General features: G+C 53.0%; 1 protein-coding gene and 2 long non-coding RNA genes across 8 annotated transcripts in view; all 3 read right to left on the reverse strand.

Moving 5' to 3' along the window:
- SORCS2 (sortilin related VPS10 domain containing receptor 2) overlaps positions 1-21,469 on the reverse strand; it is a 552,142-nt gene that overhangs the window by 518,882 nt on the left and 11,791 nt on the right. The window lies entirely within an intron of this gene.
- On the reverse strand, positions 10,327-11,869 carry LOC117085095. The gene is made up of 3 exons (XR_004437787.1): positions 11,729-11,869; positions 10,683-10,727; positions 10,327-10,369 (listed from the first exon to the last, which is right to left on the reverse strand). It is a non-coding gene; the product is annotated as an uncharacterized LOC117085095 (long non-coding RNA).
- LOC117085093 lies at positions 13,606-18,136 on the reverse strand. 2 transcript variants are annotated; one of them, XR_004437785.1, is made up of 3 exons: positions 17,800-18,136; positions 14,019-14,277; positions 13,606-13,916 (listed from the first exon to the last, which is right to left on the reverse strand). It is a non-coding gene; the product is annotated as an uncharacterized LOC117085093 (long non-coding RNA). The 2 variants fall into 2 exon arrangements; XR_004437786.1 differs by lacking the exon at positions 17,800-18,136 and adding an exon at positions 17,144-17,346.

Genomic DNA, 21,469 nt, shown 5'->3' on the forward strand with positions numbered 1-21,469 from the left:
TCCACTCACAGTTCACAGTCCAGTGGGCTGGATGCAGACATCCAGGAGCCACGACTAGAGCCAGGATCACAGTGTCCACAGTTCCTGCCATAAATAAAAGCTCCCTGAGGCCTCCCTTGAAGCAGAAATGTGTGTGCAGCACAGCATGGGTAGGGGAAGATGTGAGTAACCCTGTAACTCTGTCAGGGTAATCAGGAAAGTCTACATGGAGGAGGCAATACTGCATTAGGGTTTTGAAGGATCAATAGGAGTCTGCCAACATATTTTGTATAATTGGATCATATTCTCTTTCTCTCTCCCTTTGAAGCATTTTATGGAACATACATTGCATACATCACTCCCCATGAGGTAGAAGGAAGACTGGTCTGTTTACACCAAAGCAAAGATGTCACAGAGGAAATGTCCTTGGCAAAAACAACTTATAATTAATGAAGTTTGGGGCCCTCCAGGCCCATTCAGCCCCCAGTGAGCTCATGAGACAGGACCAAGCCCCAGGACTGTCCTGGAAGGGGAAGCAGAGGGAGTGGGAGGTCCACAGGAGCCCCTGATCCCTCCCGAGTGCCACACCTGCTGTTCCTTGTTACAGTTTGACTCTGTCCTCACCCAAGCCTCACTGTAATCTCCAGTGTTGGTGGTGGGGCCTGGGGGGAGGTCACGGGGATGGAGTTCTCATGAATGGTTTAGTACCATCCTCCTTTGCACTGTACAGGAAGTGAGTTCTCACAAGATGTGGTTGTTTAAAAGTGTGTAGCACCTCCTTTTTCTCCCTTTCTCTCTCTTCTCTCTCTTCTCTCTCTTCTCTCTCCTCTCTCTCTCTCTCTCTCTCTCTCCTGCTCTTGCCAAGTAAGACACCTGCAGGCTTCCCGCCATGAATAAAAGTTCCCTGAGGCCTCCCCTGAAGCACGTGCTGCGATGCTTCCTACACAGCCTACAGCACCACGAGCCAATCAAACATCTTTTCTTTATCAATTACCCAGTCTCGGGTATTTCTTTTTTTTTTTTTTTTTTTTTGAGACGGAGTCTGGCTCTGTCACCCAGGCTGGAGTGCAGTGGCCGGATCTCAGCTCACTGCAAGCTCCGCCTCCCGGCTTCACGCCATTCTCCTGCCTCAGCCTCCCGAGTAGCTGGGACTACAGGCGCCCGCCACCTCGCCCGGCTAGCTTTTTGTATCTTGTAGTAGAGATGGGGTTTCACCGTGTTAGCCAGGATGGTCTCGATCTCCTGACCTAGTGATCCGCCCATCTCGGCCTTTGGGTATTTCTTTAAAGCGATGTAAGAACGGATTAATACACTCCCCCAGCCATGGGCCACCATAGGTCATGAGGTGTGGGCAGAAGCAGCAGCTGACCAAAGCAAACGGCCAGAATTCCAGAAGGCGAGGTTTCTGAGACCACAGACCACGACTCAGCCTAAGCCTGCTGCTGCAGCTTCCCAGGGGCTACAGCCCCAGCCCCGCCTCCTCTCACCCTTCACACTCATCACAAATTATCAAGAAGCCATTCCACCTTCCCTGTTTGGTGCCTTAATGGTGCATTTGTCTTCACACTCGAGGAGGATTAAGCAAGAGGCAGATTTCAAGGAGAAAATTAAATGTTGTCAGACCTGCCTTCGCCAGCCTGGCTCAGCCCTGCTCCCCGGGCTGCCCCCTGGGGCTCAGCCCTGCAAGGTTCCCAAGCCACCTGGGCAGAGCTAAGCTTCCTGGGGACTTCCCAGAAGATGGATCCTGCTGCAGTGCCTAGCGCGGCCCTGGAAACCAGCATGTCAGGCCACACAGCCTTTCCCCACCAGCCCTGGGACCCCCAGCTCATGCAGCAGCCCCACTCTCTTTGCATCGCTATTTTAATTTGCTACTACAATTAATAAAACGCAACAGCCATTGAGTTCCTACCCTGTGCCTGGTAGGTATCAGTCATCCCTCTGAACAGATGAGAAAACTGAGGTCCAGAGGAGTGAACTCACCTCACGTGCCACTTGACAGCATGGACTTCAGAATGAGGCAGCCAGGGTCAGATTCCAGGGGTGGACAACTGCACAGGTGACAGGTGTGGGCCACAGGCCAGACGAGGCATCTTCTGAGATGCCCTTCCCAAGCCCAGCCCTTCCCAGGAAGGCACCAGGAGGCCCCTGAGGCGCCTGCACTGGGGGTGTAAGCACACACGGGTCATGCTGTGATTCCGGGGTGCCTTGGTGGACATGTCTAGAAAACATCCACACGGGCACCGAGTACACGCCCCATTCCTGACTTTTGACCCCGTGACTTCATTTCAGAGAGAATTCATCCTAGGAAACCACCAGACGCACGGATAAAGAGTTATGTCCAGGCCGGGCACGGTGGCTCAAGCCTGTAATCCCAGCACATTGGGAGGCCAAGACGGGCGGATCATGAGGCCAGGAGATCGAGACTATCCTGGCTAACACGGTGAAACCCCGTCTCTACTAAAAAAATACAAAAAAAAAAACACTAGCCAGGCGAGGTGGCGGGCGCCTGTAGTCCCAGCTACTCGGGAGGCTGAGGCAGGAGAATGGCGTAAACCCGGGAGGCGGAGCTTGCAGTGAGCTGAGATCTGGCCACTGCACTCCAGCCTGGGCGACAGAGCAAGACTCCGTCTCAAAAAAAAAAAAAAAGGAGTTATGTCCAAGGGTATTAATTGGGTTAATGCACGTCAGCATAATTATTTATAATGTAAAAATGAACATCATTCCAAGGACACAGTGATAGAAAAATAAAGAAATGACCGTGTGGCCACCTGTCCTTTCCAAAGGATTTTCACCAAGGTAGGAAAATGCATACAATATAATGTTAGGTGCACAAAGAAAAATTCCAAATTCTGTGAGTGTGTGTGTGTGTGTGTACATACACACTAAGGTCCTTATCTTTCCACAGAAGAAAAACGGGATGGGAAGGCACCAAAAAGCTGGCCATTGGTATCTGTGAGAAATGAGAATATGGGTTATGTCCAGTTTCTTTTTCCTTAGGCCTTTCCTCTCGCGAGTTCTAAAACGAGCATGAGTCCTGTCCTTCATCAGAACACGAGTCTGGGCTTTTTGTTGCTTAGTTGGTCGTTGTTTCTATTACAATACAAACCTTAGCAAATTCAAGGCTCAGGAAGTCTGGGATTTCAGCGTCCTGGGGTCCAGTTAGGATCCAGGCAGCGGAGCCCTCCCTCCACCAACCCAGCCAGGGCCTGCCTGAAAAAAGCAAAGAAGCCTTTGCGTGTTCTTGAGTGAATGAGTTGAGGTGGGGTGGAGGGAGAAGAGGAATGGTCTCCAGCCTCCCTGCAGCTCTTCTGCAGAAACCCCTCCCCAGGCTGGCCCCATGACCACCCTAGGGAGACCACAGCTGCCGTGCCTAGTGCTCACACCCCACACAGGTGTGTACGCCCCGGCCCTCCCCACACCTGCCCTTTCCAGATGCTCCCGCTCTCTCCTGCCACGGCCTGGGGAGCCTGACCACAGCACGGGGCCTCCCCTCCCTGCACCAGCCCTCTGCCCTGGTCGCACTACCCTTCTTTTTAAACAGCTCTACCAGAATCGCATTCGCATGCCAGACAGTGCACCAAGCCAGTGGCTGTTAGCATATTCACAGATCCCCACACACACCACCAGTCCATTTTAGAGAACTTCCATCACCATGCCCGTTAGCTACCACCCCCATGCCCACCCCCGCCCCTCCCAAGCAACCACTGACCTGCTTTCCGTCTCTGTGGCTGTCTTTATTCTAGACATTCCATAGACATGCAGCCATATAGTATGTGGCTCTTCATGGCTGACTTCTTTGACTGAGTGTCCTGTTTTCAAGGTCCATCATGTATCAGGTGTCGGGGCTCCATTCCTGTCTGTGGCTCAATAATATTCCACCGTGTGGATGAGCCACATTTGGTTTCTCCATGTCTGTTGCTGGACATTTGGGTGGTCTCACCTTTGGGTACCATGAATCTTGCCATAGTGGGGACATAGGTTTTCAACTCTCTGGGGTTTATACCTAGGAGGGGATTGCTGAGTCACAAGACACTTTCTGTCCCTCAGACATGCCCAGTTCATTCCATCATCTGAGGTCCCAAAACGCCTTTTCCCCTTGCTTGGTGGGCTCCAAAGCCATCCTGACCACCCTGGCCCGGGTGGGTCAACACTTGCTCCATTTTCTCCATAGCACTTAGCCCCATGTGAACTTATTTCAGTATTTTTAGGTTTTTTGTCTCTCTCCCATGCTAAAAAATATAAGCTCCACGAAGGTAAGGATCCGAATGGTTTGGTCCGTTTTGAACCACTGCCTCCTACCACAGGGCCAAACACTCAGAAAATACTCAATAAACACATGCTTAACTTAATATCTCTCTCCAAGAGTCAGCGAAGTGCTTCCTTTTCCAGGAAGCCTGCCTGGGCCTCCTACAGAATGAGCTGTCCACTCCACGGCCCAGCAGCTCTAGAAGATGAGTGTTGGTTTTTGCTTCCCCTCCCTGGACTGTGGGCTTCAGGAGGGAAAGCCTCTGTCTTTCCTTCCCCGTTCCCCTATGCCCTCACAGGCCCAAAGCATGTTAAGGGCTGGATGGCTTTTGCCAAACCACTGTCCCACCCGACATCCCTGTGGTTGCAAAGTTCTGCTCAGTGGTGGGTGACTTGGGGTAATCCGAACCTGCCCCCAGTTCAATTCCAGCTCTTGCACACCTTGAACAAGAAGAGTGCCAAGGGTATTCCCAGCCACACAGGAGGTCACTACGGAGCTCTCTGGTTCTGCTGGTCATGCAGCCTGAAAAAGGCTCACCCAAGGACACATGCATGTAATACCCAGAGAGCTCATTCAAACTGCAGACGCTGGGCCCACCCACAGGCCCGGGGTCTGGTGGGACCAGGATGTTTGCAGCGAGCTCCCATCTCCGCCTTTACAACAAGTCCTCAGGAGATTCTGATACACACCAAAGTCTGGGAATAACTCCTCAAGGACATCAGTTCAAAAACTCAGGGGGAAGAAAGGTGATAATATTTGCCCACAAGAATGTGGGGACATCTGGTCAACCCACAGGGACATGGTCGGCTCTGTGAGTATGAAAGGCAAAGTCAACATGATTAGATGTTTAATTGGGTGCCATCACTGAGCTGACGCATTTGCCCACATAAATAATTATGATTTATTAAACAGCATTCTGCTTATTAAAGCTTTCTTCCCTCTCTCTCTGACAAACCATTGGGGCATTACTTTGTTTTGAAAAATCATTCCTTTTTTAAACAACCTGTGTGGGTGCTGCTTAATTAATCATGCAACTTGGAGACATAAAAGGAATTAAACGTGGGGGGTGTTGGAAATTTCTCGCAAATTCATCCCCAAGTCACTTCCCACTGCTCGGTGACCAAGCTTGGCCTCGGGAAGGAGCTGGAAAGTGTCATGTTTCACACATGGGATGCACCTGGCGAGGCCACCCCACAGCGTGCAAAACAGGGCTGGAAATAGGAGCCACAGGCACTTTGTTCAGGTCCCCATACATGGAACTTTCCAAAACTGGGGAAATATCAATTGGCCTTGGCCCCACTCCCTCTGAGCTAGACAGCAACCCCTTGCCTGAGTCAACCTCACCCACCTAAACCAATGCTTACTAGATATTTCCAGAAAATAAGCTTGAAAATCATACCAGCCCCTGGCTCCAACTGGCCCTGCTTGGCATCAGGAATTAGGAGAATGGCATCTTCCTTCTCCCTCTGCCAGGCCTTCATCCACCCATTCCTTTTCTTTCCATTACCCCACCATGCCTTGAATCCAATAGTAGGGTACACAGAAGATTCAGACAAGGCCCCTGGACTCCATGTTGCCCACTCAGTGGCAGGAGCTCACCCGTAAGCAATTCATGCCACACACCAGGGAGAGGGTGGCCATCCCCCCACCAACCACCAAGCCTTGGTTTTTGCCTCGGGAGGCCGGGAGGACAGCTCCTCGCTGGGCCCCATGGCACCCAGCTGGCTCCCTCAGTGCAGGGCGACTTTGCACATCAGAGCTGCCTGCCACTAGCCTGGCACACAGACAGCTCAGGCCTCGGAATCTGAAGTCTCAGTCCAACTCCAGTAAAACTAAGGCCTCCGCTTTGAGTGGTCAATGAACAGCTGTTGTTCTAAACTGTATACACTCTTGGTGGAACTAGTTCTGAAATCCATGACACAAATTCCTGGCCTCTTAAATCCAGCAAACCCAACACTCCTTTATTTTCACAACGACGTGGAGTCATCACAGTGGAACACGAGGGTGCAGAAGAAGGGGGTGCAAGTGTGAGGTCTCACCGTGCGGCTGCTGCGGGCAAGGTCTGTACCCTGCACAACAGGGTCCTGCCTGCCCTGCGGGCCATCCACAGGCCCTCCAAATTCCCAGCCTGATATGCGTTGGCTGTGTCCCCACCCAAATCTCATCTTGTAGTTCCCATGATCCCCCCGTGTCATAGGAGGGACCCAGTGGGAAGTGGTTGGATCGTGGGGGTGGTTCCCCCATGCTGTTCTCAGATTACTCAGTTCTCACGAGATCTGATGGTTTTAGAAGCATCTGGCATTTCCCCTCCTGCACTTCCTCCTGCCACCTTGTGAAGAAGGTGCCTTGCCTCCCCTTCCTCTTCCACCATGATTGTAAGTTTCCTGAGGCCTCCCCGGCCATGCTGAACTGTGAGTCAATTAAACCTCTTTCCTTTATAAATGACCTAGTCTTGGGTAAGTACTTACAGCAGCGTGTGAACAGACTCATGCACAGCCTTCAACAGTGAATCATCTGGGTGCCCAGGCCGCAGGCCAGACCCATTAAACCAGGCTCCCAGCATGGGGCCCAGACAGCAGATATTCTAATGCCAAGTTAGAGAACCCAGAGTCTGGGTTCGGGGGACATGGACACAGGCTGTCCCATGGGTTACCTCAAACTCAACATGGTCCTGAAGTCTGACATTGTCTCTGCCTTCAGAAAGCTGTTATTTCTCATAGACACGGACAGACACACATACACGCAGCATAAATAGACAAAAAGATCAACTAAATCCAATGTGCAGAATATAATTAAGGAAACGAGCAGGAGGCAGAGGTGGTACAGAGACATAGTGGTCCCCAAAATGAGTAGGAGCCAGCTATGCATGCCAGGCAGAGGGAGTCACCCAGGCACAGGCTCTGAGGTAGGAAGGGCCTAGCATGTTCTGGAAGCTACAAGAACACAGCATGGCAGAGTGCACAGGAGCACTGTGTTCCAGGGCAGAGTGCCTGGGGGCAGTGCAGTAAGATTTGTGGAATGAGAAAGGGCCGGAGAAAGAGTTTGGGTTTTATCTTAAGTGTGCTGGGAAAGCTATAGGACAGCATTTCCCGGACATGAACGTGGGTGGCATAGTACAGGCATCATAGAGGCAAGTCCTGACATTCCTACTGGGATTCGTCGCTATAATATTGAAGGGTTGCCTTCTTGCCCTTTGCCCTCAAATTCCCACTGGCTTCAGAGATCTGAAAACACGTGTAGTCTGGAATCAACCTTTTTGTTAAATGCAGAAAAGGTGTCTAATGATGCTCACATCCCCAGTCTCCTGTTTCCATCTCATATACTCAGCATAAATAGAGACAAAGAATATGCATTAGGTTTCGTAAGGAATATTTTTTTAAATGCCTTTAATCTCTTGAGAGAGGAATTATTTCAGTGGGCTAAAGCCAATATCTATAATTAATATCTATGAAAAGTTAAACCCAAGAAAAAAACTTTTCAGGCAAAAATCCTCATGCAATTTCCAGGTAATTAACAGTTTGGTCTCCGCCACGGTAAAAATAGGCTTCCACCTGAAACTAATTTCCTTTATGGCTACTGAGGCCATTCTTGAGGTGATGGAGGAGAAGAAGGTGATTAGAATCCATTTACGCAGCACAAATAGGAGGTGACACCTGCCTAGATGGGAAGTGAGCCGGCCAAGTGCAGTGAGGAATATAGGATCTCCTCGCTGGGGATTTCTCTAATTACTTAATCTGACCTTCTACTCGGGCTAAGTCCGCCCACTCAGAAACCTCCAAAGATAAACTCTGGCTTCAGGAGGGCCCCTCCTGACCCCCAACCCATCCAGCAGCTCTGCCCACCCTGGCCATTCATGCACATGCCTGAAGAGCCCTCCCCGCACAACTGGGGAAACCTGGCCACGGAGATGCAATGGCCTATCCAATGTCACCCAGCTGTACAGTGGGGGAGGCAGCCTGGGACCCTGTGCACTGTGACCCCGGCTGGCACAGCTGTCCCCTCTCCCGGACTCTCGACCCTCGCCACACTAAAAATACACAATCCCTTCAAGAACCCTGCCCCTGTGAGCCCAGCTCAGGTCCCCACAGCTCCCACAGGTCAGAGCTCCACCCCCCAGGCTTCCCACGTGGCTTCATCTTCACACTGTATTTAACAGTTGGAGACTTTTCCTCCTTGTGTGTGCGTGTTGTCACACACCCCTACACACAGCTACGTAACGAGTCAGGGAGAGCCGAAGGCCCCAGCCGTGGGCATTTTTATGGAGGGTGTGGTGGCCACCCTGCTCTGCCCCGCCCTGGGGAACTGCCTTCCACTCGCAGATGCTCAGTAAATATTTGCTGATTTGAGAGTGGTGGAAGTTTTGCCAAATTTTGCTTCCAAGTGCCTTTAAAACCTTCATTCTAAGTAAAAGCATGTGGCCTGTGAGCCTCCTGCTGCAGGCTCTGGCCCCTGGAACCAGCCGGCAGGATGGACCGAGATGCCACGTGCCGGGCGAGTCGGTTACATGTGCTTTAAAAATAACTTTCCTTTGTCTGCAGCTCAGTGTCCACTCATCCATCCCACAGACATCACTGAGCACTGTGATGCCCGAGGGCCAGGGCACCAGCAAGCTGCGGGGTCCTCAGGCCTCATGGAGGGGCGGCAATGGGGCAAGGGCCAGGAAGGCAGGGGTGAGATAGAAGTTTCCAGACCGGGTGAAGGGATCTGACAAGGAGGAGACCCAGCAAGCAGCCAGCATGGAGTAAGTGAAGGGGAAAAAGGAGCCCTGTGGAGCAGGGCCAGACTTGGCTCTGAAAGACTTTAAGCTAAGAAGTGAGGCCAGATCCAAGCATCCAAAGACGCGCAGCTGCAGTGTGGATGGCGGGTCGGAAGAGCCACAGGAACCGCCATGCAATGTGGACGGAGGATTGGAAGAGTCACTCAGGCTTCTGTGTCCCCGGGAGGGGAACCACGGAAACCACCATCTCATCTCTTTGGCTTTGCTGCTGGAGGGCGGGGCAGGCTGATCTCAGCCCCCAAGAAGACACCCCCATCCAAATCCCAGAACCTGTGCATGGGTTCCCTTGTAGAAATGTTGCAGGTGTGATTAAGGCTCTAGGGAAGGGAGAGGAGCCTGTATTGTCTGGTGGCCCTAATCTCATTACGAGGGTCCTTATAAGAGGGAGGCGGGAGGGTCAGAGCCAGAGAAGGAGACGCGAAGGCAGAGATTGGAGGGATGCGAGGAAAGAGCATGAGGCAAGGCATGTGGGCACCTCTGGATGTTGAAAAAGGTAAGGACACCGAATCTCCCCAGGAGCCTCCTGAAGGAGCCAGTCCCACCGACACCTTGACATGAGCCCATGCTGCTGAGTTTGGACTTCTGGCCTCCAGAACCATAAGGGAATGAAGCTGTGTTGCTTCAAGCCACTGAGTTTGTGCAGTTTGTTACAGCAGCCACAGGATTAAAACAGGGAGATGTGGCCTTGAGTGAATGGCCCATACCACTGCAGACCCCAGGTGGAGCAGTGCTGGGCTGGACGGTGGAGCTCACCATTCCCACATACAAGACAAGCCCATCTCCCCTCACTGCTGCTTTCTAAAGATTACCCTGGAATAAAGCAAAGTTGGCACCACCTGGCACCACCCCCACAAACCCACGGTCCCTCAAGTTCATGAGCAGAACAGACCCACAGCCTAGAAACACAACAGCAAAGACAGGCGTCCTTCGTGGCCACCAGAAAAGCAGCCCCGCTGGCAGCCTCATCGCCTTTCCACAGCCTCAGCTATGTGCTGACCTCACTAGCTCTCTGCAGAAACCAGACATGCTGGAATGTGCTGTCTCTACAAGGGGTGAGCCTCCCATCACTGGAGGTATCCCAGCTGGAACACAGTGACCTCTGAGCACCCTGGGAACTGAGTTCCTGTGAGTCTATCCCAGGACTACTCCTTAGCAAACTTCCTGCATACAGTCAGTGCCATGTGGAATTTTGGCACTGGGCTGAATGAATCTGCCCAGCCTCTGCCTTAGACCTCTTTCTGTAACAGAATACTACAGACTGAGTAATTTATAAAGAACAGAAGTTTATTTGGTTCTGGAGGCTGGGAAGTTCAAGAGCACGGTGCTGGGGTCTGGCGAGGATCATCCCATGGTGGGAGGCAGAAAGGCTAGGGCGAGAAAGAGGAAAAGGGGAGCTGAAGTTCATCCCCTCATCAGGATGCCACTCCCATGAGAACTAACCCACTCCTGAAATAACAGCATTAATCCGTTCCCCAGGGCAGAGCTCTCATGACCTAATCACTTCTCAAAAGTCCTACCTCCCAACACTGTTACACTGGCAATTAAATTTCAGCATGAGTTTAGGAGGGTTTCAAGCCATAGCAGCCTCCCCGCCCACCAACTGTCCCCGCAGTGGGGAGAGCTGCAAGCAAAGGCTGGCTTCCTTTATGGAGGACAAGAGGAGCCCCAACTGTGACTCACCTTCTCTCCCACAATTCTGGTAAACAGACACCCCAGACCTGGAGGCTGGAGGCAAATGCACAAAAACAAACACTCCCAGTTGACTTCCTGGCAGAAGGAAACCAACCCGTACTCATGGTTCACTGCTGTGTATGGGTTCCCTTGTAGGGAACCTCACAGCTCTGGGGCAGGGATGTGGAAGAAAGCTCCAGGAAGCCAGCTTCCAGCCCAGTCCAGCTCCTGGAGACATGTGGCTGAGTCCACTATAGCCAGGGCTGGCTCGTGGCATCCAGGTGCCTTTCCAGGGATGGGCCATTGGGAGACTCTCTAGGTCTCCATCTGGAAAGGCGACTGGCCTGAGAATACTGAGACCTGGCTCTAGACCCAGCTCTGCCATTCCCAGGGAGAGAACTCTGCCCAACCCACTCACCTCCTGGGCCTACAGCCTTCTCATCTGTAAAATGAGAACCCAGCCAGGCTCCTGAAGTCCTTGCAATGCCAGCAGTCCCTGACTTAACACAGTGGTTCTTGACTTATTTGGGTTGAGACTGGAGCAGCAAGCTTGAGGGCACCGGAAGACTCAGATCAACACTGAATGAGTGTGGCTACAGAACACCTCCGCATCCAGGGCTACGACAGCCACCTTCGGTGGTCTGCACCACTTCCCTGACTGCCTTCAGTCCACAGCACCATGTGATGGGGCCCCCTCCGGTCCTCGCCAGGCTGCCCTCCATGCCCTGGACACAAAGATCCCAGCTGTCCCAAGATGGCTTGCCTTTGCTGGTGTGGCATGTCACCTCCCAGTGCCCTCCATCCCATAACCTGTCACTGCAGTGGCTCCACGGAGCACAGTGACTACAAATGGCACAAGCACCCACGGAGGAGGTGCTGCAGCCCACGGGCGAGATGGCGGTGGGACCTCATGCCAGGGGTTGCATTTACTCGTGAGCCAGATCACTGTGGATGTGACTCAAGCAGAGCAGAGGACTGAGGATCCACCAGACAGCAAAAAGCAGAAGGAGGGGACGAGCGTGGCCCTGCCACATGAATGGCAGTGGCTCTGTCACCTTTTCCAGTGGAAGTCACACCGCTCAAAGCTGACACCTCTGAAGACCCAGGCAGCACGAGGTGGGGAGGGCATTGTCCAATGGCCACAGGGGGGGCAGATGACCCCCCAATGACAAGGCCAGAAGAGGTTCAAGACTACTGCTAAGCCCTCCTCCAACTCCTCACCCTGCCCTCCATAGGCTCCTGCCCAGAACCTGCACTCTCTTCTTCCAGTAACAGCCCTTGATCTTCATCTGGAGACCAAACTCCTCCTCCAGGCTCCATCAGCCTGGCTCCAGGGTTGGGTGCGTGGGCCTAGCCAGGCAATCAAAGCGTTTCAGCTCCCTGGCCAACATGAAGGGTTTGGGTGGGCATGTGACCCAACCAGGCCAGGGAGCCTTAGCTCTGGCTTCCCTTAGGAGCAGGGACAAACAACAGCACTCTTTAGCCTGTTTCCCATGGACCAGGACCTGGAAGGGCTGCCTGAGAAGGAAGCCCACATGCAGTGAAAACAGAACCCAGAGATGGAGACAGATAAGGAACCAAACCTGGTGCCTACGTTAGAAGCCCTGGAGCCAGCCATGCCTGAAGCCAGCCCCCTGGACATTCTGATTCTGTGAACTTAGGAATTCCCATTTTTCACTTCAGCTAGTTGGAGTGGGGTTTCTGTGACCTGTCACCAAGAGTTCTGCTTAACACATCCTTTTGTACACGGCATTACAGGAGATATAAAGGCAGAGACAGGAAACAGGAACGTGTTCTCCGCCCCCCAGTAACTTTAAACCAACAGGGAAGATCTGCCCAACCAGCCAGTGCACAGCCACATGCTGACCTGTGCAGTGTGGGCTACAATCCCGGCAGGGTCTGGGAAGAGAGGAGAACCCCAGAGGGCCAGGTGAGAGGAGGCAACTTCCAAAGGTGGAGCCAAGGAAAGATGTCCCCTGCAGCCCTCCTGCACTTCGCTCCCATCTTTTCTTTTCAGAAGAATACCTCTCCCCATCCTCTGGATCAACAGGAACCTGGGCCGGGGCAGCCACGGAAATTCAGGCCACTGAAGGGGATTTAGCCACACAGATGACCGGGAACATTCCTGATAGAATTATGCAGAAACAGACACCAGATAACATTCACGGTCTCCTTCTACTACTACAAAAAACGCTTCTATGGCATTTTCCTCCAGGTGGGGAGACAGTAAAAGGGATGAGGGATTAGCCGACAGAGTGAGGCCTGCTCCCACCCCTCCTCTCACAGGGCCCCCCCACCTTGTCACACCTGCTTCTTCCCTAATGGTCTGTATATCCTTGATGAAACTTCACATGGACGATCTGTCTTTAAAAGGCGTCCTAGGCCGGACATGGTGGCTCACACCTGTAATCCCAGCACTTTGGGAGGCCGAAGCAGGGGCATCACTTGAGGTCAGGAGTTCAAGACCAGCCTGGCCAATATAGTGAAACCCCATCTCTACTACAAATACAAAAATTAGCTAGGTGTGGTGGTAGGTGCTAGTAATCCCAGCTACCAGGAGACTGAGTCAGGAGAATTGCTTGAACCCAGGAGGCAGAGGTTGCAGCAAGCCAAGATCGCACTACTGCACTCCAGCCTGGGCAACAGAGTGAGACTCCGTCTCAAAAAATAAATAAATAAATAATAAATCAGTGGCGTCCTGACAAATGTTAGGGAGTGACCATCCCAGCGCCATTGCCTGCCCCACCCCCTGGACACTCCCTCCTGGCTCTTCTTGCCGTCCCCGAACTCTGCTCCAGCTCTGGTCTGCACCCTGGCGATGCCTCCCTCCCTCCCTCCCGCTCTCCCGCTCCTCCCGCCACCTCTGAGAAGCTTTTCCAAATTTCTCCAGACAGCAAGGTTTAAGGGAAATTTTTGCTTCCTGCAGTAGAAGGAGAACTCAAAGTCAGAATTTATTGACTTAAGAAAAAAATGCAGAAATGCAAAAATTTCTTGCACAAGTGATTTTGTGGCCATGACTCAGCCCTGCTTACAAACCCTCAGGCGTGCTGAGGAGCAGTGGAGCCTGGGACCACTCCACCCAGGCCAGGGCACGGCTCCACTCCCAGAAGAGCCCTGTGAGGTCACCGAGGTATTGGCAGCTGGCTGACTACCCTCCGCCTGCCTCTCCCAAAAGCTTCTCTTGTTGGAGGCTCAGGAATGACCACTGGGGGTTGGTAGGTGATGGATGTCTGGGCCTCCTTCCTGGAATAAGAGAAGCGGACACTGCTTAGTGCAAGCTCGGTACCCAGCTTTGCCCTCTTTGTATCACAGCCACAACAGTCTCACCAGGTGGGCACCATATACCTGCATTTTGCAGGGGAAGACCTGACTCCGAGAGCATAGGCAATGGGCCTAGGGCAGGCAGCCGTTAGCAGCAGAGTTGGGATGGTCACTGACCGGCCACCTGCAGCCAACCATCCTGGGTACTGCATCAAGGTCAAGCATTTGATCCGGGCATGGTGACTCACACCTGTAATCCCAGCGCTTTGGCAGGCCAAGGTGGAGGGATCCCTTGAGCCCAGGAATTCAAAACCAGCCTGGGCAACAGAGCAAGATTTCATCTCTACAAAAAAATGAAAATTAGTCGGGCATGGTAGCGCGTGCCTATAGCCCTAGTTACTCGGAAGGCCAAGGCAGGAGGAGGGCATGAGCCCAGCAGTTGGAGGTTGCAGTGAGCCAAGATCGCAGCATTGCAGTCCAGCCTGGGTGGCAGAGAAGCCCCGCCTCTATTTTAAATAATGGTGATAATAAAGATCAAGGGTAGAAAGCCCAGCCCTCAGCACACAAAGGAAGTGAGTGGGTAGGCGCCGAAGACAACTGGGGGCCCAGCCTTCACATTATCCACAAATGCCCCCACCCACCTGGCACTATACAAGGCTGATGACGTCCTTTTCTGGGGAATGCCACCTCTTCAGAGAGACCCTCCCTGATGCCACCCCAGTCAGAGGCCCCCATCACACACGCATGCTTCAGAGCATCCCCCCATGGGCTCCTGCCCTGGGGCCCCGAGGTCACCATCTGCCCCCACCCCGGAGGGCTGTAACCTCACCAGGACATGGACCATGCTTGGTCCCAGCCACAGATGTCACCCCTTCCCCCAGCAGAGGATCTGGCCCAGAGTCATAGCTCCCAGCTAAATGCATGAGCCGCTGCAAGTACACCTCCCAAAATGCTCTCTGGGGCAAACACAAATGTGGGCCACACCCCGGCAGATGTCAGCAATCCATGATGTCAACAACAACTCATGGATTAGTTGGTCAGTGGGTTCTGCCTGGTCTTCGTCCCTTCTCTGATTATGCCGAAAACCAGACCCCACAGCAGGCAGGTGAGTGAGAAGACAGAAAAAAAAAAAAACAGATTGGACGTGATCTCAAAATTCAAAGATCAGTGCCCGCACTTCAGGAACTCTGTCCCTGACTGCTCCAAACACGCAGTCGAGAAGGGGCCAAGCCCACCAAAAACAGTCTAGGAGGGGGCAGGCTTCAGCACCACGGAGCCGGCCACAGAAGCCGGCCTCACACTGGGGCCCTGGCAGAGGCTGTTTCCAGCAGGGGAGGCTGGGAGCTTCCTAAAGAGAGGGGTGCCTGGCCTGACTCTACACAGCCTCCCAAGTCCTCACACCCTAGAGGCCACAAGTATCTCAAGACCCCAGGATGGGCCAGGCCAACCCGAAACTGGGATGGAGTCAGAGCCCCAGGACACAAAGATGTGAAAGATATGGAGGCAAGCAAGGCCCAAGGTGAGGGGCACAGCAGCAAGTCCTCAGAGACGGGGGCGGGGGCATGCTCTCGGGCCCTAAAGGACAGGGTGACAGAGCCAGCTGAGGAGGGGCATCTGAGCGGATGCTGGCTGTCCAGCACCAGGCCACGACCTCCACATGTGATATGCTCCCATCTACAACAAGGCCAGGTCAGTGTCCTTTCCCTCCCAGGGAAGAGAAAGATGAAGTTCCATGAGGTCCGCAGCTTACAGGGCGACATGAAGCCAGGAGGCAGCAGAGCAGAGGGGCTGCCTCCATGGAGGGCAGAAGTATGGTCAGGGGTGAGGGACGCAGGCAGGGGCCCCCTGGGGCAGGCCAGGCTGTCTGCTGGAAAGGTGGGGACCTTCACACGCTGTCCACCCCCTGCCAGGGTTAGGTGAGCCAGGTTGGTGGCACATAGACCAGGCTGGCCTCGCAAACGGGTTGCGCAGCCTCTCAGAGTCCCTCTGTGTGCTCAGAAGACTCGGACCAGTGCCCAGGGCAGAGGCAGCTCTCTGCAGGGTTACCCTACAGGACTAGAAAGAGGGGGTGCCTGGTGAGCAGGAGATGAGGCAGTGCATCCCTAGAAAAACTTGGGGTACCCTAGGCAAGAGAGGGCTGAGGGAGACACAACCAGGGCCAAGCCAAGCCCTGGCATCCCACTGGGACTGGGACTGAGACAGAGAGAGGATGGAGCTGCAACCTCTCACCCTTGAAACAGCCATGCATGGTCATCCCTTGCCTGTGGCTACCGGGGTGTAGAGAGGAAATCATTCACTAGTCTGTCCAGTGTGCCTAGCACACAGTCTGGCACACAGGGGGCCTTAGGAAATGTGTCTGCAGAGAAAGAAAGGGCAGAGGGCAGAAGACCAGCCCTGCCTCCCTCCCCTCCCTGCCAAGCCCCTGCCTGCCAATAATCCTCGAAGTCTTCAGCACACAGTGCCCACCGGAGGCCGTTTGGAAATGCCATAGGAAACAGAAACCCTGTGGGGCTGGAGGGCTGGGGCAATGTGCGTCCTGTCCCAACACGCTCCTTGGACGGTCTCCAACCCCTACCTGCCTCAGCTCAGAAGCCAAGGTGACCAGCACCAACCCCCTTCTGCATGTCCCGGGGCATGAGGAGACCAGGCCAGGGAGGGAGCTGGGGGCCGCTTTGGTGGTCTTCTTTGCCTTCCTGAGCCAGGAAGGTGGGCCCCAGCTGTGCCTTCATGGGCCAGGCTGGCTCCCACCTGGGGCCAAGGGACACTGCAGGAGGTGGGATCCTGGAAGAAGCCGCCCAACAGCTCCCTTCCCACTCCTGACAAGTCCCAGAAGTTCCCAGGTTTTGGATTTCCCCGTCACTGCCCGGCCCTCTGCTCAACCACGGGCGAAATGGAAAGAAATTCCGACTTGATCTTAGAGGTGAGAATTCCAGGCAATAATTCATATCAGGAAACTTGTGAAAAACCAGATGTCAACGAGAAATACTTTCTTTAAAAGTAAACTGGAGGAGCTGAATGTTCATGAAATACGCTGGGCTTTGTTCCACTTTAGCAAACTATTCAGGAAATGGGAAGAAATTGGAACCACATAAAATCTCCCTAGAGAAAGAAGGTACATTCCGATTAGGGGCGACAATGCAGTCTTCCCTGGGACTGGAGAAGCTCGTTCCCGCATCGCTAGACATCCTCCCCGCTCCCTGTACCTTTACCTCCATGGGGAGGGGTCCTGCCAGCCCCAGGGCGGATGAGGGAACCCAGGCCTAGGGGACTGGGGAGCTGGCCCCAGCTCAGTGCTCAGCGCAGCCCGCTGAACCTGCCCGCCTCCAGGAGCCCCAACCGTCTGGCCACGGTGGCCGCCACACTCCAGCCCAGCAGCTGGGCCCTGGCCAGGTGCTGGGTGAACGCAGAGAGCAGCCCAGTGACTCACACCGGCTCCCAGCCCAGGCTGTGTGGGCGGGAGGGGCTCGGTGGGGCCAGCAGCAAGCCTTCCCAGCCACAGCTCAGCACTGCACCTTTCCAGCCCTTCTCAAAGGGACATGTTGATGTGAATTAGAAGAAAAGACATTCACGGACACAGAATGAAAAGCGAGGCCCCACACGTGGACAAAGGCCATTGTGAGGGCTCCCTCCATAGAAGGCCCCCCGAGAACTCAGAAACTGGCCCAGAGGGAAGGTTCAGGGTAGGGCTGGCGTGTAGATGGATGAGTGAGTGAGCAGTGGGTGATGCTGGGCGCGGGGCTGGTGCGTAGATGGATGAATGAGTGAGTGAGCAGGTGGGTGATGCTGCAAAGGCATTTCCATCAGAAAGCCCAGGTTTCTCCAAACCTGCTGTCCCCTGGGGAAGCCCTCCCATGGTTCGACCTACCCCCAAGTCCTCTGTCTTTGTTGAAAGCTGGACAAATCCATCTCGTGGGTTTCTTGTTTTGTCTTGTTTTGTTTTGTTTTGCTGGGTGAGATGAGGCTGGGATCATCAAGGATGCTATTTCAATGCCCTAATTCAATTTGGGAATGGGTGTTTTCTCACCACGGAGTACCCTGGCTCCTGGCTGACCCAGTGGCCCCGCCATGGAGGCGTGGGCGTCACCAGAGCCTGGCTGCATACCCGCGACCGTGAGTCAGCGGCTGCTAGACTGCTTCCCCTCTGCTCAGGACTCCTCTCAGGCAAGAGACAAATCTGTCTGTCTCTCTGGCAGCCAGCTCTCTTCTCTGCAGATATGTGCATAATCCCCACCCCACGGGGTGGAGATTAATTAGTGCATTAAAGAGCTTCCCAGGTTACTCGTGGAGCCGGCAGTGGGCCCAAGGAGCCCAGCTCCTCACTCACCAGCTTGGCGAGGACTCAACTCTCCCCAGATTCCCCAGCAGGGAAACTAGGCCTCTGAGCTTCAGGATCCATGACCTCCTCCTAGTTCCTCCTTTCAGAAGTCCCCAGATGTTTACTGAGCATCTACTAAGCGCCAGGCGCGTGGGGAGCAACAGGGAATGAAACAAACCAAAGTCCCTAAGCCGCTAGAGTCCATACCCTCAGTGGACTGGAGGAGACCAGACAGGAGGCCTGGGGAAGACAGGGACACTGGCGCACGGCAGAGGGGACAGGACTGTATCATTCCCATGGATCCATCTGTCCCCATCGCATCCCTCCAGCTGAGTCCTACCTCGCATGGTGTTTTTGTTTTTTTGCTTTTTTTATTTGTTTGTTTGTTTGAGGCGGAGTCTCATTCTGTCACCCAGGTTGGAGTACAGTGGCGTGATCTCAGCTCACTGCAACCTCCACCTCCCAGGTTTAAGCGATTCTCCTGCCTCAGCCTTCAGGATAGCAGGGATTGCAGGCGTGTGCCACCACGCCCAGCTAATTTCTTTGTATTTTTAGTGGAGACAGGGCTTCACCATGTTGCCCAGGCTGGTCTCGAACTTCCTGACCTCAGGTGATCCACCCGCCGCTGCCTCCCAAAGTGCTGGAATTACGGGCGTGAGCCACCGTGTCCAGCCCCATGGCGTTATTTCTACATGTTCCTGATTCTCTCTGCTTGCTCTTTCTTCAAGGACCCATGAACTTGGATGGAGAAACAATGGCCTCTTTATTTTCAACCAGCCCCAGCTGAAATTAGGCATTTCCTTCCATTCTGAAGTAGGCAACAAGTCACAAATGTATCATCAGTACCTGGGTGTCACCAACAGAAATCACAGATATCTCCAAGGCCAGATCACAGTTGTTATCGGTCTCAAAGTATTGCTTACACTCAGCACAACTTCCAAACTATGGAAATCATCACACCTGCTGCAAGTTCTTATGGAAGTGTTACTGAAGAAATTAGTTTTAGTATTTTGATAACTTCATTGCCATGAAATTGGTTTCCTCTGGATCTATACTTTGTTTTATGCTAATTATAAAATCCTCATTCTGAGAAAGTTTCATGAGCTTCTCCAGGATTGGGGTGGGCAGGAGTCTAGGGCACAGAGAGAGCTAAGAGCCCCCGTGCCAGTTTGGGGTCCTCAAAGCCAGAAAACCCCTGGGTGCGTGTCCTTGGTCCACCCAAGGGGCCTAGCACAGCCAGGTACACAGCAGCCGCCTGACATCATAGCTGCTGAGGACCCAAAGGGGATGCCCAGAAGGCCTATCTGATGGTCAAACGAAGAATCAGAAAATAAACTTGGCTGGGGGTCAGTGGTATTGATGGGAATAAATTGAGAAAAACACAGGGTTTTTATTGAGTGCTTTATTTTTACAGAGTGAAAATTGAATTACTTAACTGGTCAATGAGGTAGTCAACTGGGAAAAGTGCCTAAAAGCAGAGGAGGAGGAGAAATGGGCTTGAACTTGGAAGGCAAATGGTTACCCTTAGCAAGAGTGGCTATGCCGAGCAATGCCTCCAGGAAAGGTTCCCTTTTCCACCCTTGGGCCGGCACCGGACCAGCCTATTTCTGACTTCCCCAGGTTGACAGATCTGGATTTCCTGGGCTAAGAGAGATACCCCTCCTTGGGTCACAAGTGGCAGAATTCAGAGGTTATGAGAACAGAACAGAGAAAGGTGACTCCTACAACGCAGCCTTGCCACTGTGTCCCTTGTAGACGCGGGATTGTCCTCATGCCATGTATGTTTCTCCTCCTGTGGATTTCCTTGGGGGTTGCAATTATGCTACTGACCAGCAAGTGGGTACAAGGCAGCCACAAGGGTGATTTCTGATGCAGATATAACCTCAGGCTTGATCAAAAACTTAACATAAGCCGGGCACGGAGGCTCACGCCTATAATCCCAACACTTTTAGAGGCTGAGGCGGGTGGATTGCTTGAGCTTAGGAGTTCAAGACGAGCCCGGGCAATACAGCAAAACCCCCATCTCTACTAAAAAAATACAAAAATTAGCCAGGTGTGGTGGCGTGCACCTGTAGTCCCAGGTATTTGGGAGGGTGAGGTGAGAGAATCACTTAATTGGGGGAGTGAGCTGTGACTGCATCACTGCACTCCAGCCTGGGCAACAGAGCAAGACCCGGTCTCGAGAAGAAAAAAAAATTGATATAGAATTACCACATGATCCAGCAATCCCACTTCTGGGCATTTACCCAAAAGGACTGAAAGCAGGGACTTGAAAAAATATCTGCACACCCATGTTCACAGCAGCCTAATTCACACCAACCAAAAGATGGAAACAACGCAAACGTCCATCCGCAGACGCACAAAGGCAGGAAATGTGTTCTGTCCAGACGGTGGAATAGTACTCAGCCATAAAAAAAGGAAGGAAATTCTGGCACCTGCCACAGCCTGGGCGAACCTTCCAGACAAGATGCTGAGTGAAATACACCAGACACAAAATGACAAATGTGTATGGTTCCACCTATATGAGGTCATTAGAGCATCAAATTCATAGAGACAGAAAGTAGACTGTGAGTGGTAGGAACTGGAGGAGGGGTGATGGGGGTTAGTGTTTAGGAGGGGCAGAGTTTCCATTTGGGAAGATGAGAACGTTCTGGAGAAGAATGGTGGTGACAGGTGCATGACAATATGAATGAACTGAATGCCCCTAGAACCATACACTTAAAAAGTATTAAGACAGTGAATTTATGTTACATCTATTTTACCACAATTTTAAAAACAGTAATAAAGTAAAAAGAATTTTCTTCCGAGACGGGCGGATCACGAGGTCAGGAGATCGAGACCATCCTGGCGAACACGGTGAAACCCCGTCTCTACTGAAAAAATACAAAAATCTAGCCAGGCGAGGTGGCGGGCGCCTGTAATCCCAGCTACTCGGGAGGCTGAGCCAGGAGAATGGCATGAACCCGGGAGGCGGAGCTTGCAGTGAGCTGAGATCCGGCCACTGCACTCCAGCCTGGGCGACAGAGCGAGACTCTGACTCAAAAGTCAGAGTCTCGCTCTGTCGCCCAGGCTGGAGTGCAGTGGCACGATCTTGCCTCACTGCAATCTTCATCTCCCGGGTTCAAGCGATTCTCCTGCCTCAGCCTCCCGAGTAGCTGGGATTACAGGCATGTGCCACCAGGCCCGGCTAATTTTGTATTTTTACAAATTTTCATCATGT

The sequence above is a fragment of the Trachypithecus francoisi genome, unplaced genomic scaffold (genome assembly GCF_009764315.1).
Source record: "Trachypithecus francoisi isolate TF-2019V2 unplaced genomic scaffold, Tfra_2.0 Lachesis_group1, whole genome shotgun sequence".
Taxonomy (NCBI): domain Eukaryota; kingdom Metazoa; phylum Chordata; class Mammalia; order Primates; family Cercopithecidae; genus Trachypithecus; species Trachypithecus francoisi.